Here is a 19154-nt window from a genome sequence, read left to right as displayed (position 1 = left end):
CTGAGTGAGAGGATCTTTCCTTCAACCCCACAAGCAGCTGATCAAGATATTTTCCTAAATAATGAGAGCAACCCCCCACCACCCCAAAAGAGAATGTTAGTGCTTTCATTCAGAGAACTTTTAAAATCCCACTACACAAATAAATATGGTATATCTGCACTTTAAAATTATATATTGTGAAGCACCTTTTTTTTTTTTTTGGTAACATATGGGAAAATTCAGTCTTGAGTTAACTTAATAACAACTTCACTGTTTTTTTTCTATCATTGCTATAATGGATTAAAAAGATTCAATGAGAAAGTGCAGTAGTGCACAGGATTATCTTATTATCTTCATTAAATATTGCCTAAGAAAGTGATAATTATTGTAGTCAAACTGTCAAAGCCAAAGTGAGTCACAAGACAAATATTGTAGTTAAACCCTCTAGTTTCTCCAGTGCAGGCATTTGCCTAGAAAATATAGGTTTCTTAGCTCTTCTGATTAACAGAGGAATGCTTTCTCAGGTGTGATAGACATACATGATCCCTTACCAAGATATTCCACTGAAGGAAACTTGCAGGTTGTAGACGTAAACTATTTAGGGTCATATCATGCCATTTTCTAAAAGGAAAATTTGAGAAATATTCTAAAAGACTAGAGGCTGCATAATTTGCAGTCAAGGCATGCCACCCTGGAGTATTTGTAAACACATTTATGAGCATACATGCCAGAGACATTTGCATATAATACATTTTAATTGGTCTCGTGATTCCACATGGAAACCTTTAGTTGAATGGAAATTCTACTCCTCCCTTCTCTAGACAAGAAAGTTTCCTATAATGCTTTCATAGGCTAGCTTACAAAAGAGAAGAGCAGTAGCTTGAATCATGTTTTTTAAGCAAATATGTAACTTTTTCCCTTAGGGCAAGAATTCCCCTCCCTGCTAATCAAGTGACATTAGATATGTGGCAGCTCACTGATGTCACCTCCTCAGCGCTTCTTCATCCTTCAGCCCTCTGACATCAGAGGCCCAGACCAGGACTGGCTCTGTAATCTGTGGGGGTCTTTGTTCAAAAATTAGAAATTTCAAGATGGCAACAGTCAAGCATTAAGCCAGTGCTCTGTTCTGAGCACTGGGCTGTGCACACCTGCCCAAGTTGCATGCTCTTGAAGCTGGCCCTGTTCAGAGTCTGTTTGGCTGTCTCTACCCTATCAATGTGCCGACTTGCCCAATTCACTTTACTTCAGTAAATCTTCTATTTCTACACTGGAAATGAAATTGTCTCTTTCCCTGGCCATAGAAACAGGAGATCCCACGCTTTCAGGGAACTGAAATGTCAGGAGGAGTGGCTCTCCTTGTGACTCCTTCAGTTTCTTACTGAATTAGTCCATTCTCATGCTGCTAATAAAGACATACTGGAGACTGGGTAATTTATAAAGAGTCTTAATTGACTCATAATTCTGCAGGGCTGGGGAGGCCTCAGGAAACTTATAATCATGGCAGAAGGGGAAGCAAACACATCCTTCTTCACATGGTGGCAGCAAGGAGAAGTGCAGAGCAAAATGGGGAACAGCCCCTTGTAAAGCCATCAGATCTCGTGATAACTCACTATCACGAGAACAGCATAAGGGTAACTGCCCCTTACCCCATGATTAAATTACCTCCCACAACACGTAGGGATTATGGGAACTACAATTGAAGATGAGATTTGGGTGGGGATACAGCCAAACCATATCACTTGCATCACTGCTAATTAAATATTCAAGCAGCATTTCTCCTTTGGGCATTTTATAGCTCACAAACATCCCCTCATCTACCATTATTCTATTATTTCATATGTATTGGATTATTCTTTCCTGAAGTTTCATGATGGATGTTGTGGTCACTGGACACCTAGCAAGTCTACCTAGATAATTCAAAAGAGGAAATTTAGGTCTAAGAAAAATTTGAGAACATTGGAAGAAATGGATCAAGGTTAATTTTAGAGGAGGTTTTGAACTGACTCCAGGAGAATTTATTTCAGCAAATGAATTTATCATAGCGAAGAATTATTGCATGGGTAGCATGGGACGGGTGGCACTCATTCATCAGTGAGTGAGGAATGGCCTGCTCGCTAAAGGAATTTATAGTTTAGTGAAAAGATGGGGCATGCATGCCCATGGTTTTAATGAGCATGACAGAAAAGCAGGAATCTGGGAAGGCTTCCTGGCAGGTGGATTAGAGCTGGGCCTCAAATGATTTTGACAAATAGAGATGGAAAGTGAGGAAGGGTACTCCGGGAAGAACCTGTGTGAGCAAAGGCCTAGAGGTGGGGCAGTCCTGGGCGTGCTTGGGTAGTGGCAGATACTCCATTTATGAGGAAATATGCAGTCCATGTGAAGGGGAGTAGGAAATAAAGCTGCAAAAATGGCTGGGGCAAGACTTACAAGGGGCTCAGATGCCAAGAGAAGGAGACTGAACTCTATAGAAAGCGAGGTGAGAAGTGACTGTGGGGGCTGACAGTGGCTTTTGAATCTGGGAATTGTATGTTGTAATTTAGGAAGATGGACCAGGCAGTTGTGTTAGAAAAAATAGATGCTTGGGAGGATATGATGAATTGCTTTAATTTCTGACACCTCGTATGAAAGCTGCACTTGCAGTCTTGCAAGACTGAGGCTTGGGGGAGAAAAAAAAAGAAAAAATAAGAAAAAAGAGAGATGCTTGGGTTGGGAGGCAAGGCAGTTGGAAGGTTAGTGTTTGGGAGAACCGCAATCATGGCTTGAGCATGATTTGCAGCAAAATGAATTAAATAGTTCTCAGGGTTGGCAGAGAATGCAAGCGGCAGTGCAGATGACCCCACAGTTGGGTGACTGCAAGGATGTTTGCCCACCTGATAGAAATATAGAGTTCGAGGTAGAAGGCGGTGTGAGGGGCATAATCATCTCAGTGGGCCGATGGTGAGCAGGGGTGTCTGCTGGCACACACAGGTTAGGACACATGGGAGACACTCCACACAGCTGGCAGTGAGCCAGGAGAGTTCACGCTCTGGAGTTCTCTTCAGAGAGTGCTAGCTGGGGCCTGGGAGGGCTGAGAAGGTCAAAGAAAGTAGACATAGAGAAAGTGGGAAAGAGCTGGGCCAAGGGACAGATCTCCACTTTGGAGGCCATGGGGGAAGGTAGAGAAGTCCAGTTGAGAAAGCTGGGAGGAGCACCCAGAGAGGGGAACACAGGGTGCTTCATGGGAAGGGAAACTCCAGGAATGGGGTGACTGGTCAGCAGGGTCAAGGACAGCGAGGGGGAAAGACCACCCTGGCGAGGAGGTGAGGAGGTCAGTGGGGTCCTTGAGGAAGCAGTTCTGGTGCGAGGCTATCCAAAGCCTGAGCTGGCGAATGTTTAGACCATGGAACATCCCCCTAAGGGATGGGGGAGACTCCTTCAGCTTGCCGAGGTGGCTCTGCAGAGGTTTGACTTTCTGTGTGGGGGGTGTCTAGGTGTGTCTGTGATTTGAAGAGAGGGAAGTAGTGAAAGAGAAAATACACAAGAGAGGGAGAGCCACGACTGAGCAGAATGTAAAAGCAGGTGAGAAAAGATGCCAAGGGCCATGTCTTCCTAGATGGGGAGAGAAACGAAGACACCACACAGTTTCCACAGATGCCCTTTCTCTGCTGTCCCAAACATCACCAGATGCCACAGATGTTACCTGTTGGAGATGCAGGTTAAATTAATGTATGCTAAAATTAGACTTTATATTATACAGCTTTGTCCAATAAACACCTTCTTGGTGATACTATCAACCACAGGTATGGCAGAGGGCCAGGCTCATCTCGGCAGAGGGCCACCGTTCCATTTCATCTGGAGATTGGCCCAAAGTTCCTTAATCCATTCTATCTTCTCTTTGCTGTGATGTCTCATGCCTCTATAACTACTGCTCTAGCATCTACATATTGATAGAATTTTGGGTTGTTGGAAGCTGCTTTTCTTTCATGGCATTTTCACATACATTTGACCCTCACTATGACTCTGTGAAGAACTTAGGGCTGTTAATGCTGTATCCACTTCCCAGATCAGCAGCCTGAAACCTGGGGATGTTGAACGATTAATCAAAGTCACACAAGCACTGTTATGGGACCAGAAATGGGCTCTTTTGAACTCCTGATGTAATTCCCTTTCAGCAACATGAGACACGGGGTGAGAGTTCCCCACCAGGCACTTTGACAGCACCTTTTTGAGAGAGTAGTCAGAGTCAAGGCTTTCTAAGTGGAATTAGAATTTGAGGTCAGTCCTGCAGCACCCAGGCTGAGTATGATCTCCTGCTGGTTACTCAAAGAGTGGGAATTTTCTGTTTTCTGAGGTGCGATACCCGTGATGGTGTTGGTAGGTTTTACGCCCATATATGTCATTGCACTTGTACATAGGGTCAGGCAGAGGGGTCGTCTGATGCAAGAAGCACCAACAAATGAGAGAAGACAAAGCAGCGGGGGGCCCAGGAGAACAAGATGAGTTGCTGCAAAGGTGTAATTAGCATCACAATGGGGCAGTGCCAGGAGCCAAGCAAATCCAATTTATTTTTCTGATAAATAAATGCTGCTCTTGTCATTGTGCAATGATATCAGGTTCTCTTCATGCATCCCTTTCTTTCACCAAGAATCCATTAGTTTTGCATGCATCTTCAATTATCCCGTTACATAGTGAGGAAGCAAAGTTATTTCAGTCGATAGAAAATCTCCTTCTTACTCTCCTATTTGAATGGAGGGATAAGACCCCGGAACACTAATAATATTTTCTTACATCAATAAAATAGAAAGAAAAATGATTTATGGATTTCCAAACACAACGAATGCATTGATGCCTGTGTGTAGAACCCATCCCTGTTCGCTCATTCATTCAAAAAACATCTGTTGAGTACCTACTGTGTGCGAGGAATGCAGCTAAATCCTGAATAGTTTGCACATTTGACAAGGGGCCCATCTACTTTGTGTAGGAGAAGGGACACGTTTTGGGCTATTTCAAATCGACCCCAACAGGAAGAGTGTTATTATATTAATAATATGGCTGTGAAGTTCTCTCTATTGATGACAAGCCTCTCAAAGAGCTTACACTTTTTGAATCTTTATGAAAAATTCAAAACAGTTCCACAGTTATAAGAAAGGTGCAAGTGCAACACACAGAACACTGGTCTCTTAAACTCTCTGGGAGTCACTTGCTGAGCTGATGCCTCATCTTCCCTGGATACTTTACTACATTCCTTACAGAAAAGGCATCATTTGACCTAAACTCTGGAAAAATGAAGAGAATGTTAGATATGCAGGGATGAGCAAAAGGCCATCCCAGATAGAAAGATTAAGCTGAACAAAGGTAGAAAAGTGGAAAATTATGCGGACACACAGAAGATAGTGCAGGGAGAAAACATAATTTTTTTCCTTTCCCTTTTTAGGTTCTTAGCTGAGATGCTTTCCTGAAAGCAAAAGTCAGATGCACAAAAGAAAAAGTTTTGTTAATGCATGTTCTACCCATCATGGGGGAGAGACCTTACTTCAAAAGTATCTCTTTCTCAAGGCAGTGGCTTAGGGGCCTTGCTTAAGTAGTATTTTAACAAAGAGCCACAAATCTTCTATGGTGACAAGATAAAGAAGAGAGTATTTTCAGGCTTCTAAAAGGCAAGACAATGTGGGAAAGAAAATTTACGGGGAGAGTGAAGTCAGCTCCTAGATCCTCTCTGACACTACTATCTCTGAGCTCTGTTTCTGAGCTGATAAAGGCAAAGAAGGGGGCAGAGTGTGCGGCTCTGTTTTAACCTTTTAACTTTAGCTAAAATCCCCAGTGTCTTAGAGAGGGATATTTCAGTATTCTTCAATAGTAAAATTACGGAAAACAAGAGCAAATTGTGTGCCACTTAATACTTTTGGCTGTAAACAACAAACCCCAAAACCCACCAGCTGAAGATAGAAGGAATCTATTGTTTCGCGTGAGTGAGAACCAGGCATAGCTTTAGGTATGCATCTGGACATTCATCAGAAAATGTCCAGATCCTGTGTCTCCACATCTTATTGTTTGACTTCAGTTATGGGCTTCATCCCAGACAATCTTTTCTCTCATGTCAAAGAAGGGCTGCAACAGCTTCAGACCTTGCATTCTCTCTGTTTCTCTCTCTCTCTTTTTTTTTTCCCTGAGACAGAGTCTTGCTCCATTGCTGAGGGTGGAGTGCATGGTGTCATCTCCGTTCACTGAAATGTCTGCCTCCCAGGTTCAAGCAGTTCTCCTGCCTCAGCCTCCTGAGTAGCTGGGATCACAGGTGTACACCACCACACCCAGCTAATTCTTGTATTTTTAGTAGAGACGGGGTTTCATCGTGTTGGCCAGGCTGGTCTTGAACTCCTGACCTCAAGTGATCCGCCCGCCTTGGCCTCCTAAAGTGCTGGGATTACAGGCGTGAGCCACTGCACCTGGTCTTTTTGGTTCTTCAATAGTTGTGAGTTTGAGGGTGAAACATTTTAATTAGCTTTTTTTTTTTTTTTTAAAGTATTAATTCAATAGCTTTTAGGGTACAAGCATTTTTTTGTTACATGGATGAATTATTATAGAGTAGTGAATTCTGAGATTTTAGTGCGCTTGTCATCCAAGTAGTGTACATTGTACCTAATGTGTAGTTTTAAAATTCTTAGTCCACCTCCTACTCTCCATCTTCTGAGTATCTAAGTCCACTCTGTATGCCTTTGCTTACTCACAGCTTAGCTCCCACTTATGAGTGAGAACATATGGTTTTTGGTTTTCCATCCCTGTGTTATTTCACTTAGAATAATGGCTTCCAGCTCCAATCCAAGTTGCTGAGAAAGACATCATTTCATTCCTTGTAATGGCTGAGTAGTATTCCATGGTGTATATGCACTACATTTTATTTATCCACTCAGTCAATGGGCACTTAGTCAATGGTATCACATCTTTGTAATTGTTAATTGTGCTGCTATAAACATACGTGTACAAGTCAGACCCTGCATTCTCTCAGCAGAAAATAGTATATCTTTCCCTGGATAGCTAAAAGACATCTTGTTACATCTTGTTGCTTCTGATTGGTCATGTGTTCATCCTTCGATCAATTACTGTGCCCCAAACAATGTGATCTTTGTTGATTGGCTGAGATCTAGCTCATGTGCTTTCCTTGGAGCTGGGATGAGGCCAGGTCTCTTCCAATAACAAGGAATGAGAGTTTGGTGGAGGTGGTTTTCCAGCAAGAAATAAGGGTGGGGTTACAAAAAAAGTAGGATAGACTACAGGAGATAATGGAAAAGAAGTCTGAATGTCCACAGCAGGCAGAGGGTCCAAGGGTCAGATTGGAAAGGTCATGAATACCAATATTGGTCACTCAGGACACTCAATATCTTGGGGTCAGCCTTTATGTCTGTTCAGAGTAATAATAATAGCAATGATTTACTCTGTGCTAGACATTGTTCTATATCCTTTATTCCCATTAACTAATTTTCATATGTGACTAGCACAGTGCTGGGCATACATTGACCTCTCAATAAACATCCACTGACTTGGAGCCACCGTTTAAAGATGCCCAATGACACAGAGCCCTGAGACAGCGTGGCCATCAGAGGTGTGAGTAATCAACCATTCCTGGAGTATATTATGCTCCTACTGTTTAAAATGTTTGCAGCTTAGTAAGAGATAGCCCTTGGCCATAATTGCCTCTTGGTACAATTTAGGACGCAGAGGATTTAGGAGTTCCCCAGGAAAGGACTGTTCAATAAAATAGTAGCTCACTGAAGTATAGAAATTAGAATTATTAACCCTGATGGCCTCACCGAGGTGGGTTTATTACAAAGCCTCAGCATCAGGGACCAGCACTTGTACTGTCCCCTTCCAAGACCTTAGGAGGGGCCCCTGCAGTGTGTCCACATGACCAAGTTTTATAAAATTTGCAAGAAAACTTTCCTGAAATAAATCACTTGACACTGAAAATTGAAAGCGCAAACAATGTGTCTACATTGACACAGAATGGTTATATTCCAGAAAAAAAACTTAAAGAGTTTTAATAAAAATATGTAAAATGACAAGAAAAAGAAAATAGTCTTTGGACATTCATATGAAAAAGTCAAGTCATTTTAAGGGAGGGACACTCAAATTGTAATCAGCCTTTTCAACAGCAACAATTCATACCAAAAGGCAACAGAATTACATATTTAAGATACTCAAGGAAAGAAACTGTGAACCGAGAATTTTATATCCAGCCAAGCTCTCTTTCAAGGATAAAGGCCACAGACAAATTCTCATGAATATGCAAGAACTTAGAGCTATTGTTACCTTGAGCCTTGCTCTAATGGAGAAAGAGTTATGGGCAACTAAAATGACCGAGGGACATTGGCAAAAGGACTGCTGGTGAGCTTAAATATATAACTGATGGTTTTAAGGAGAAATATAGCACAGGGCTCTCACCGTATTGACGCTGTACAGCTAGGCTATCAAAAATGGGAACCATTTATGAAGAAAAGGATAAGCTCATTGATTGACTAATTGGTATTAACTGGGAGCAAAATGATATTTCATATTAGAAGCTAGGGAGAAGAATGAGAGTGCAAAGAAGAGACTACTAGCTAATTTTAATATTTTTTAAACAGTAGGTGATCAATAAATAAAAGTCACAAGAGGAGAGACCAAAGTATTATAAAATGGCACTAGCATAAAGGTAACTACTTTTTATAAAAATACAGCCTTCCTAAATCCCAAAAGATTAAAAATAAAGAGTAGAAAGATAAAAAATAAAAAAGACTATATACTGAGGGCTGGATGTGGTGGCTCACGCCTATAATCCCAGAAGTTTGGAAGCCTGAGGCAGGAGGATCATTTGAGCTCAGGAGTTTGAGACCAGACTGGGGAACATGGCAAGACCCTGTCTCTAAAAAAAAGACGATACACTGGAAGATTGTTATATATATTTAAAAATACATGCAAATGTGTGTGTGTGTATATATATGTACACAGGTATATATATGTGTGTGTATATATATCTGTACACATATATACACACACACACACACACACACGCATATACATATACACATATTTTTTTTTTGAGATGGAGTCTCACTGTGCTGCCCAGGCTGGCATGCAATGGCATGACCTTGGCTCATTGCAACCTCCACCTCCCAGGTTTAAGTGTGATTCTCCTGCCTCAGCCTCCTGAGTAGCTGGGATTACAGGCATGTGCACCCATGCCCAGCTAATTTTTGTATTTTTAATAGAGACGAGGTTTCACCATGTTGGCCAGGCTGGTTTCTAACTCTTGACCTCAAGTGATCCACCCACCTCAGCTTCCCAAAGTGCTGGGATTACAGGCATGACCCACTGTGCCCAGCCCATATATACATATTTATAGATGTCCCCCAATTTATAATGGTTCGACTTACAATTTTTTGGCTTTTCTGTGGGTATTCTTTGGTATTAAATGCATGTTCAACTTATAATATTTTTGACTTATTGTAGGTTTATCTGGACATAACTCCATCGTAAGTCAAGGCGTATCTGTGTATATACTCACAAGCATATAATATAACAGAAGTGAGACAAAATATACTGATAATAATAGCAAATATACCAGGTGTGGTGGCTCATGCCTGTAATCCCAGCACTTTGATAGTCTGAGGCAGGAGGATCACTTGAGGCCAGGAGTTAAAGACCAACCTGGGCCACATGATGAATTCCCATCAAGAAAGAAGAAAAAGAAAGAAAGTATGTGTGTGTGTGTGTGTGTGTGTGTGTGTGTGTGTGTGTGTGTGAGAGAGAGAGAGAGAGAGAGAGAGAGAGAGAGAGAGAGAGAGAAAGGGGAAGAACAAGTAGAAGGAGGAGGAGAAGGAGGAGAAAGCCTTACCCTATTAAAAGAAAAAGATTAACAGTTTTGGCTACCAAACAAAAATTCAGCACAATGCTCTACGTTGAAGACACTCCTAAAATGAAGAGATTCAGATACATTAACAATTAAGGAATAGACAAACTTATACTATGTAAAATAATACATAAATAAAATAAAAAGAAGGATAAACATTTAAGGGGGAAAGATTGGTGTCTGGTGAGACAGAAAGCGTTTCAAGAGACAAACATAGTTTATAATCTTCACAATGAAGATACCACAGTTATTAATATTTAGGTATCCAGTAAAAAACCTCTGCTTTATAGATAAAGCAGAATCAATGAGAAAATCGAGGAGAAGTTGTTAAATACATTAATATTAGAATCCACCTCTCTCAACAGCAGGAATACCATATGGACAAAAAGATTAGTAAGAATATGGAAGATCTAATTAGCATGTGTAAGAATATGGAATATGGAAGTTCTAATTAGCATGTGTAAGGTAAATTATATACATATGAGCATGTGTAAGATAAATCATATATATATACACACACAACATAAGAGAAGATACTTTATTTTAAAATACATAGACATTTAAAAAGTGGATCAAATCATTCCATAAAAAGGTTTCAATGAATGTAAAGAAACAGAAATAATACATCTAGCGTTCTCTGACCACAATAAACCAGAGAAATTAGCATTAGCTATTATTTTAATTGGAGTTTGACAAGTACCTTATAAAAATTATTTAGAAGAACAAATGCAGAAGATTCACTAGGAGAACCTGAAAGAAGATGAGCAGCAGGGGTGGGGAGCAGAGGCTAAATGTACAATAAAGCCTCTAAAAGTGAAACATGACAACATATCATAAAGCCTCTTCAACTAAAATGGTGTGGAATTGGTACATGCATAGATAGACTGACCGATGGAACAGAGTAGAAAAACCTGGAAACAGACCCAATTGCATATAGAAATTTATTACTTGTTGAAGATTGGATCTCAAACCAGAGTAGGAACAGCAAGGACACCCCTATCCTTTGGTCAGAGGAAGCTGCAGTCATGGATGCACCAGGTTGGAGAGTGTCTTAGTCCATTTTTTGCTGCTGTCACAAAATAACTACAGACCTGGTCATTTATACATACAGATATTTATTTCTTATAATTCTGGAGGTTGGGAAGTCCAAGATCCAGGGACTGGCATCTGGTGAGAGTCTTTGTGCTGTGTCAGTCCATAGCAGAAGGTGAGAGGGCAAGAGAACGTGTGAGGGGGCCAGAAGCTAAAGGGGGCTGAACTCACTTTTATACCCAACCCATTCTTGTGATAACTAACCTACTCTAGTGATGATGACATTAATCCTGTTTGTGAGGGCTAAGCCCTCATGACCTAATCACCTCTTATTAGGCCTCGTCTCCCAACACTGTTGCACTGGGGATTAAGTTTCCAACACATGTACTTTGGGGGACACATTTGAACCACAGCAGAAAGGTTCATGCTCTTTTCAGAACCTCAGAATACAAACTTATTTGGAAGTAAGATTCTTGCAAATGTAATTAGTTCAGATGGAGTCATACTGGAATGGGGTGGGCCCTTAATCCACTATGACTGATGTCCTTATAAGAGTAGGAGACACAGAGACACGCAGGGAGAAAGCTGTGGGATGACAGAAGCAGAGACTGGAGTGATGCATCTACAAGCCAAGAATACCAAGGACTGCTGGCAACACCAGAAGCTAAGAGAGAGGCACGAAACAGTTTCTCCCCAAGAAACTTTAGAGAGAGCATGGCCCTGCCAACAACTTGATTTCAGACTTCAAGCATCCAGAGCTGTGTAAGTTTCTGTTGTGTAAGCCATCCAGTACTTGGTTATGGCAGCCCTAGGAAGCAGATACACTGGGCATAGAGACTGAGAGGCTGTTGGACAGGAGCTAGGATGAAGTGGCCCACGATGACCCTGTGAAAAGGATGGGGTGGGGAGAAAAGGATGGGTTTAAGAAATATCTAGGAGACAGAATTCATGGGATTTAGACAGGGGAAGAGGAAGCAGCCAGGTCTGTAAGTGGGTGACTTGTACATACTGTCTCTTGAGACTGGAATAGCTATACAGGGTCAGTTTGATGTGGGGAGAGGGAAGATGGTTTTGATTGGGGAAATGATGGGTCTGCTTTTGGAACATGGCTGAATATATGAGACCAGGGCTTAGGAAAATTCAGACTAGAGATTTTGATTTAGCAATTAACAGCATGTGCTACAAATCATTGCATCTTAAACATTTTTGATATTAGTTATTTGGGACACAAACACTGTGACTCCTGTTCCAACTTCTCAGCTGAAGAAACATTTCTAACATCCAGAAAATTTCACTGCCCAAAGATATTCCAAGGGGATTATTTATACAACAACAAAATAATAGAAATGGCATACTTATCATTATATAATTATCTGTAATAACATCTCACAAATCTTAGCAATAGGAGTCTGAAGGGTTCGTATTTGTACCATTACACATTGTCCTAAATCTGAGCACTGAAAAATTATGGGCCAAAAATGCTATGGATGCTAATAGGCATCTCATTATATAACAAACCAAATAGCTCACAAGAAATTAAAGTGATAATGATGAAGTCAAACTAATAAAGATTTCTAATTAAAATGGAAGAATAGCAGCAAGCCCAAACCACAACAACGCAAGACAACACTAACAATGCATTCATGACAAAGCACTGTCCCTGAAAATTCCACGTGTTTATTTGCACAGGAAGTAGCAGAGAAGCAATACTGTCAAGAGAAATACCGAAGCAGAGCCCTCAGTAAAAGCTGATATGGCACTGATTTTCATTTAAGAACTCCAGATTTAGAAACACCTTTCATTGGTAACCATCGTAAAAATATAAAGGACTTTGGAGCTACATGTCATTTGTCTGTTAGAAAAGAAAGTGATTTGTCCAGAAAGATTTGCATATTAGTATTCTCAGCCTATCTCGTTCTCCTTCGAAGGGGGAGTCTGATACTTTTGTGTTGGGGTTTGTGTTGTGTTAATCGGTTCTATTGATCTGTTCTATTGATCTATGTAGTAAGTGAAGAAGAGAAGGGAAGAAAACTAGACTGAATTATGTAGGAAAATGGGAGAGATACTTACAGAGAAAAGATAGAGCCCTAAAGCCGAGAGGAACTAGTGGGATTTTTATGAGGGAGGAAGAAGAGATGTGCAGGAAAAACCTGAGAAAAAAGGCAAGAGACTTTGGAGGGTGTGGCTGCCTCGAGCAGTGGGATTTAAAAGAGTTTGCTCATCTTGTGGAGTGCCAGGCAATGCCATTCCCTTTTTGGCATAGGCTGGGGAGATTTCATTAACAACCAAAATAGATTTTTGGGTTTTGGGTATTGGTATTGTTTTGTTTTTATTTAATTTTATTATTTATTTAGTTAGTTAGTTAGTTAGTTAGTTGAGACAGAATCTGACTTTGTCTCCCAGGCTGGATTGCAGTGGTACAGTCTTGGCTTACTGCAACCTCTGTCTCCCGAGTTCAAGCGATTCTCCTTGCCTCAGCCTCCCAAGTAGCTGGGATTACTGGTGTGCACTACCATGTCTGGCTAATTTTTGTATTTTTAGTAAAGTCAGGGTTTCACCCTTTTGGTCAGGCTGATCTCGAACTCCTGACCTCAAATGATCCACCCACCTTGGTCTCCCAAAATGCTGGGATTACAGGTGTGAACCACCACGCCTGGCCTGGTCTTGCATTTCTATTGTATTTTTACTGGGGTAACAGAAAGAGATTTAACAGTCTGACAGTACAATGTTGAAAAATCCTTCTAAAGATGGAAGTTGGAAGTTTGTAGGGTGATGAGATAGCTTAGGGTGAGGACATGGCATGGAAATCCTCTTTTCATTGGCCCTGAAGGACTGCTGTCAATGGCTTTTCAGAGACTTTTTACCTGTGAGGACCAAGGTTCTCTCCATGGTGTGGATAAAGTCGTTTGGTACATGGCTTCTAGTGTTCTGTGCTGATTTAGATAAGCAAAGCCTATTTGCTATGAAGGCCTCAAGGCTGAGAATTTGTCTCCAGGGCCTCCAGTTCTGCAAGCACCTAGTTTCTCTCTGCTCTCCTTTCTCTGTTGGGAGGTGAGAACTGGAACCTTCTTCTTACAGCCAATGAAAAGCTCAGTGTGTATATGGAGTGATGATGGTATTGACTAAGAAGGATATGGCATGGGCAGCAGTTCTAAAATACTCATAAAAGTTACAGAGAACCCAAAAAACCTTTGTTAAGGTGGTTACGTCTATTGAGATGTACCACATTAAAACTTAGAAATGAGATGTTAAAAATGTTTATTAATTAATTTAAAAATGACAATAATAAAGCCGTTGCAAGTTCACAAAAATGACATCTTCATCAAATATAAGTGTATTTTCCAAGAAAAAGAAAGTGAGAAGAGTAGCACTATTTTACCTTTTTGCAAATCTCTCTCTCTCTCTTTTTATTTAGCGATGGTGAGATGGGGTCTTGATTTGTAGCCCAAGCTGGTCTTGAACTCCTGGGCTCAAGCGATCCTCCCACCTCAGCCTCCGAAAGTTCTGGGATTACAGTCATGAGCTACTGCACCCAGCTTGCAAATCTCTTTAATGTCTGGCTTAATAGAAGATAGCTACATTTTCATAGCTGCTTCTTCAGGTAATATGTTGTGATATATTTGGTTGAACTATATGAGGAAAATCTCGTCTCACAGAGGTGTGTACTTGGAAAAAGGACTACTGTTCTAATAGCCTCTTTGGCTAAGTCTGAATATTCTCCTTTTATACTATATTAAAACTGGACAGTAGATACCTGGGCAAAATGGCCGAATAGGAACAGCTCCAGTCTTCAGCTCCCAGTGAGACCAATACACAAGGCAGGTGATTTCTGCACTGAGGTACCTGGTTCATCTCATTGGGATTGATTAGACAGTGGGTGCAGCCCATGGAGGGCAAGCAGAACCAGGGTGGGGTGTCGCCTTACCTGAGAAGTACAAGGGGTCACGGAACCCTCTCCTCTAGCCAAGGGAAACCATGAGGTACTGTGCCTTGAGGGATGGTGCTGTCTGGCCCAGATAGTATGCTTTTCCCACAGTCTTCGCAACCCACAGACCAGGAGATTCCCTCGGGTGCCTACACCACCAGGGCCCTGGGTTTCAAGCACAAAACTGGGTGGCCATTTGGGCAGACATGGAGCTGACTGCAGGAGTTTTTTCGTACCCCAGTGGCACCTGGAATGCCAGCGAGACCGAGACAGAACCATTCACTTCCCTGGAAAGGGGGCTGAAGCTAGGGAGCTGAGTGGTCTTGCTCAGTGTATCCCACCCATACAATGCCCACCAAGCTAAGATCCACTGGCTTGAAACTCTTGATGCCAGCACAGCAGTCAGAAGTCAACCTGGGATGCTCGAGCCTGGTGGGGGGAGGGGTGTCCACCATTACTGAGGCTTGAGTAGGCAGTTTTCCCCTCACAGTGTAAGCAAAGCTGCCAGGAAATTCAGACTGGGTGGAGCCCACCACAGCTCAGCAAAGCTGCTGTAGCTAGACTACCTCTCTACATTCCTCCTCCCTGGGCAGGGCATCTCTGAAAGAAAGGCAGCAGCCCCAGTCAGGGGCTTATAGATAAAACTCCCAACTCCCTGGGACAGAGCACCTGGGGGAAGGGGTGGCTGTGGGCACAGCTTCAGCAGACTTAAATGTTCCTGATGCTGGCTCTGAAAAGAGTAGATCTCCCAGCACAGTGCTCAAGCTCTGCTAAGGGACAGGCTGCCTTCTTAAGTGGATCCCTGACCCCCATGCCTTCTGATGGAGAGATACCTCCCAGCAGGGGTGGACAGACACCTCATACAGGAGAGCTGCAGCTGGCATCTGGCAGGTGCCCCTCTGGGATGAAGCTTCCAGAGGAAGAAGCAGGCAGCAATCTTTGCTGTTCTGCAGCCTCCGCTGGTGATACCCAGGCAAACAAGGTCTGGATTGGACCTCCAGCAAACTCCAGCAGTCCTGCAGCAGAGGGGCCTGACTGTTAGAGGGAAAACTAACAAACAGAAAGCAATAACATCAACATCAACACAAAGGATGACCACACAAAAACCCCATTCAAAGGTCACCAACATCAAAGATCAGAGGTAGATAAATCCATGAAGATGAGGAAAAACCAGTGCAAAAAGGCCGAAAATTTCAAAAACCAGAAGGCCCCTTCTCCTCCAAAGGATCACAACTCCTCGTCAGTAAGGGAACAAAACTGGACAGAGAATGAGTTTGACGAATTGGCAGAAGTAGGCTTCAGAAGGTGGGTAATAACAAATTCCTCTGAGCTAAAGAAGCATGTTCTAACCCAATTCTAGGAAGCTAAGAACCTTGATAAAAGGTTACCAGAACTGCTAACTAGAATAACCAGTTTAGAGAAGAACATAAATGACCTCATGGAGCTGAAAAACGCAGCACGAGAACTTCATGAAGCACACGCAAGTATCAATAGCTGAATAGATTAAGTGGAAGAAAGGATATCAGAGACTGAAGATCAACTTAATGAAATAAAGCATGAAGACAAGATTAGAGGAAAAGGAATGAACAAAGCCTCCAAGAAATATGGGACTGTGGAAAAAGGCCAAACCTATGTTTGATTGGTGTACCTGAAAGTGACGGGGAGAATGGAACCAAGTTGGAAAATACACTTCAGGATATTATCCAGGAGAACTTCCCCAACCTAGCAAGACAGGCCAACATTCAAATTCAGGAAATACAGAGAACACCACAAAGGTACTCCTCAAGAAGAGCAACCCCAAGACACATAATTGTCAGATTCACCAAGGTTGAAATGCAGGAAAAAATGTTAAGGGCAACTGGAGAGAAAGGTTGGGTTACCCACAAAGGGAAGATCCCAAAGAATAACAGCAGATCTCTCTACAGAAATTGTACAAGCCAGAAGAGAGTGGGGACCAATATTCAACATTCTTAAATAAAAGAATTTTCAACCCAGAATTTCATATCCAGCCAAACTAAGCTTCATAAGTGAAGGAGAAATAAAATCCTTTACAGACAAGCAAATGCTGAGGGATGCTGTCACCACCAGACCTGCCTTACAAGAGCTCCTGAAGTAAGCACTAAATATGGAAAGGAAAAACCAATATCAGCCACTGCAAAAACATACCAAAATGTAAAGACCATCAACACTATGAGGAAACTGCATCAACTAATGGGCAAATTAACCAGCTAGCATCATAATGACAGGATCAAATTCACACATAACAATATTAACCTAAAATGTAAACAGGCTAAATGATCCAATTAAAAGACACAGACTGGCAAATTGGATAGAGTCAAGACCCATCAGTGTGCTGTATTCAGGAGACCCATCTCGTGTGTAAAGACACACATAGGCTCAAAATAAAGAGATGGAGGAAGATTTACCAAGCAAATGGAAAGCCAAAAAAAAAAAAAAAAAAAAAAAAAAAAAAAAAAAAAGCAGGTATTACAATCCTATTCTCTGATAAAACAGACTTTAAACCAACAAAGATGAAAAAAGACAAAGAAGGGCATTACATAATGGTAAAGGGATCAATGCAACAAGAAGAGCTGACTCTCCTAAATATACATGCACCCAATACAGGAGCACCCAGATCCATAAAGCAAGTTCTTAGAGACCTAAAAAGAGACTTAGATTCCCACACAATAATAGTGGGAGACTTTAACGCCCCATTGTCAATATTAGACAGATTAACGAGAGAGAAAATTATCAAGGATATTCAGGACTTGAACTCAGCTCTGGACCAAACAGACCTAATAGACATCTACAGAACTCTCCATCCCAAATCAACAGAATATACATTCTTCTCAGCACCACATAGTACTTATTCTAAAATTGACCACATAATTGGAAGTAAAACACTCCTCAGCCAATGCAAAAGAATGGAAATTATAACAAATAGTCTCTCAGACCACAGTGCAATCAAATTAGAACTCGGGATTAAGAAACTCACTCAAAACCACACAACTACATGGAAACTGAACAACCTGGTCCTGAATGACTCCTGGGTAAATAACAAAATTAAGACAGAAATAAATAAGTTATTTGAAACCAATGAGAACAAAGACACAATGTACCAGAATCTCTGGGACACAGCTAAAGCAATGTTTAGAGGGATATTGATAGCACTAAATGCCCACATGAGAAAGCGGGAAAGATCTAAAATCAACACCTTAACATCACAATTAAAAGAACTAGAGGAGCAAGAGCAAACACATTCAAAAGCTAGCAGAAGACAAGAAATAACTAAGATCAGAGCAGAAGTGAAGGAGTTAGAGACATGAAAAACCCTCCAAAAAATCAATGAATCCAGAAGCTGGTTTTTTGAAAAGATTAACAAAATACATAGACCACTAATAGACCACTAGCCAGACTAATAAAGAAGAGAAGAGAGAAGAATCAACTAGACACAATAAAAAATCATAAAGGGGATATCACCACTGATCCCAGAGAAATACAAACTACCATCAGAGAATACTATAAACACCTCTATGCAAATAAACTAGAAAATCTAGAAGAAATGGATAAATTCCTGGACACATACAACCTCCCAAGACAGGGAAGTCGATTCCCTGAATGGACCAATAACAAATTCTGAAATTGAGGCAGTAATTATTAGCCTACCAACCAAGAAAAGCCCACGACCAGACAGATTCACAGCTGAATTCTACCAGAGGTACAAAGAGGAGCTGGTACCATTCCTTCTAAAACTATTCCAAACAACAGAAAAAGAGAGACTCCCCCTTAACTCATTTTATGAGACCAGCATCATCCTGACACAAAAACCTGGCAGAGACACAACAAAAAAAGAAAATTTCAGACCCATGTCCCTGATGAACATTGATGCGAAAATCCTCAATAAAATACTGGCAAACCGAATCCAGCAGCACATTAAAAAGCTTATCCACTACAATCAAGTCGGCTTCATCCCTGAGATGCAAGGCTTGTCAACATATGCAAATCAATAAATGTAATCCATCACATAAACAGAACCAATGACAAAAACCACAGGATTGTCTCAATAGATGCAGAAAAGGTCTTCAATAAAATTCAACACTCCTTCATGCTAAAAGCACTCAATAAACTAGGTATTGATGGAGTGTATCTCAAAATAATAAGAGCTATTTATGACAAACCCACAGCCAAATCATACTGAATGGGCAAATGCTGGAAGCATTCTCTTTGAAAACCTGCACAAGACAAGGATGCCCTTTCTCACCACTCCTATTCAGTATAGTATTGGAAGTTCTGACCAGGGCAATCAGGCAAGAGAAAGAAATAAAGGGTATTCAAATAGGAAGAGAGGAAGTCAAA

The 19154-nt window shown here is 41.3% G+C and overlaps 1 non-coding gene across 1 annotated transcript; it reads left to right on the top strand.

The window, feature by feature from the left end:
• Positions 1-2563: 2563 nt before the first annotated feature.
• LOC115900582 lies at positions 2564-2638 on the top strand. The gene has a single exon (XR_004060254.1). It is a non-coding gene; the product is annotated as a small nucleolar RNA SNORD60 (small nucleolar RNA).
• Positions 2639-19154: the final 16516 nt, after the last annotated feature.

This window comes from Rhinopithecus roxellana, chromosome 11, assembly GCF_007565055.1.
Source record: "Rhinopithecus roxellana isolate Shanxi Qingling chromosome 11, ASM756505v1, whole genome shotgun sequence".
In the NCBI taxonomy this organism is placed as follows: Eukaryota; Metazoa; Chordata; class Mammalia; order Primates; family Cercopithecidae; genus Rhinopithecus; species Rhinopithecus roxellana.
Note: the sequence above shows the minus strand (reverse complement) of the source record. Positions and strands in the feature narration are given on the sequence as shown.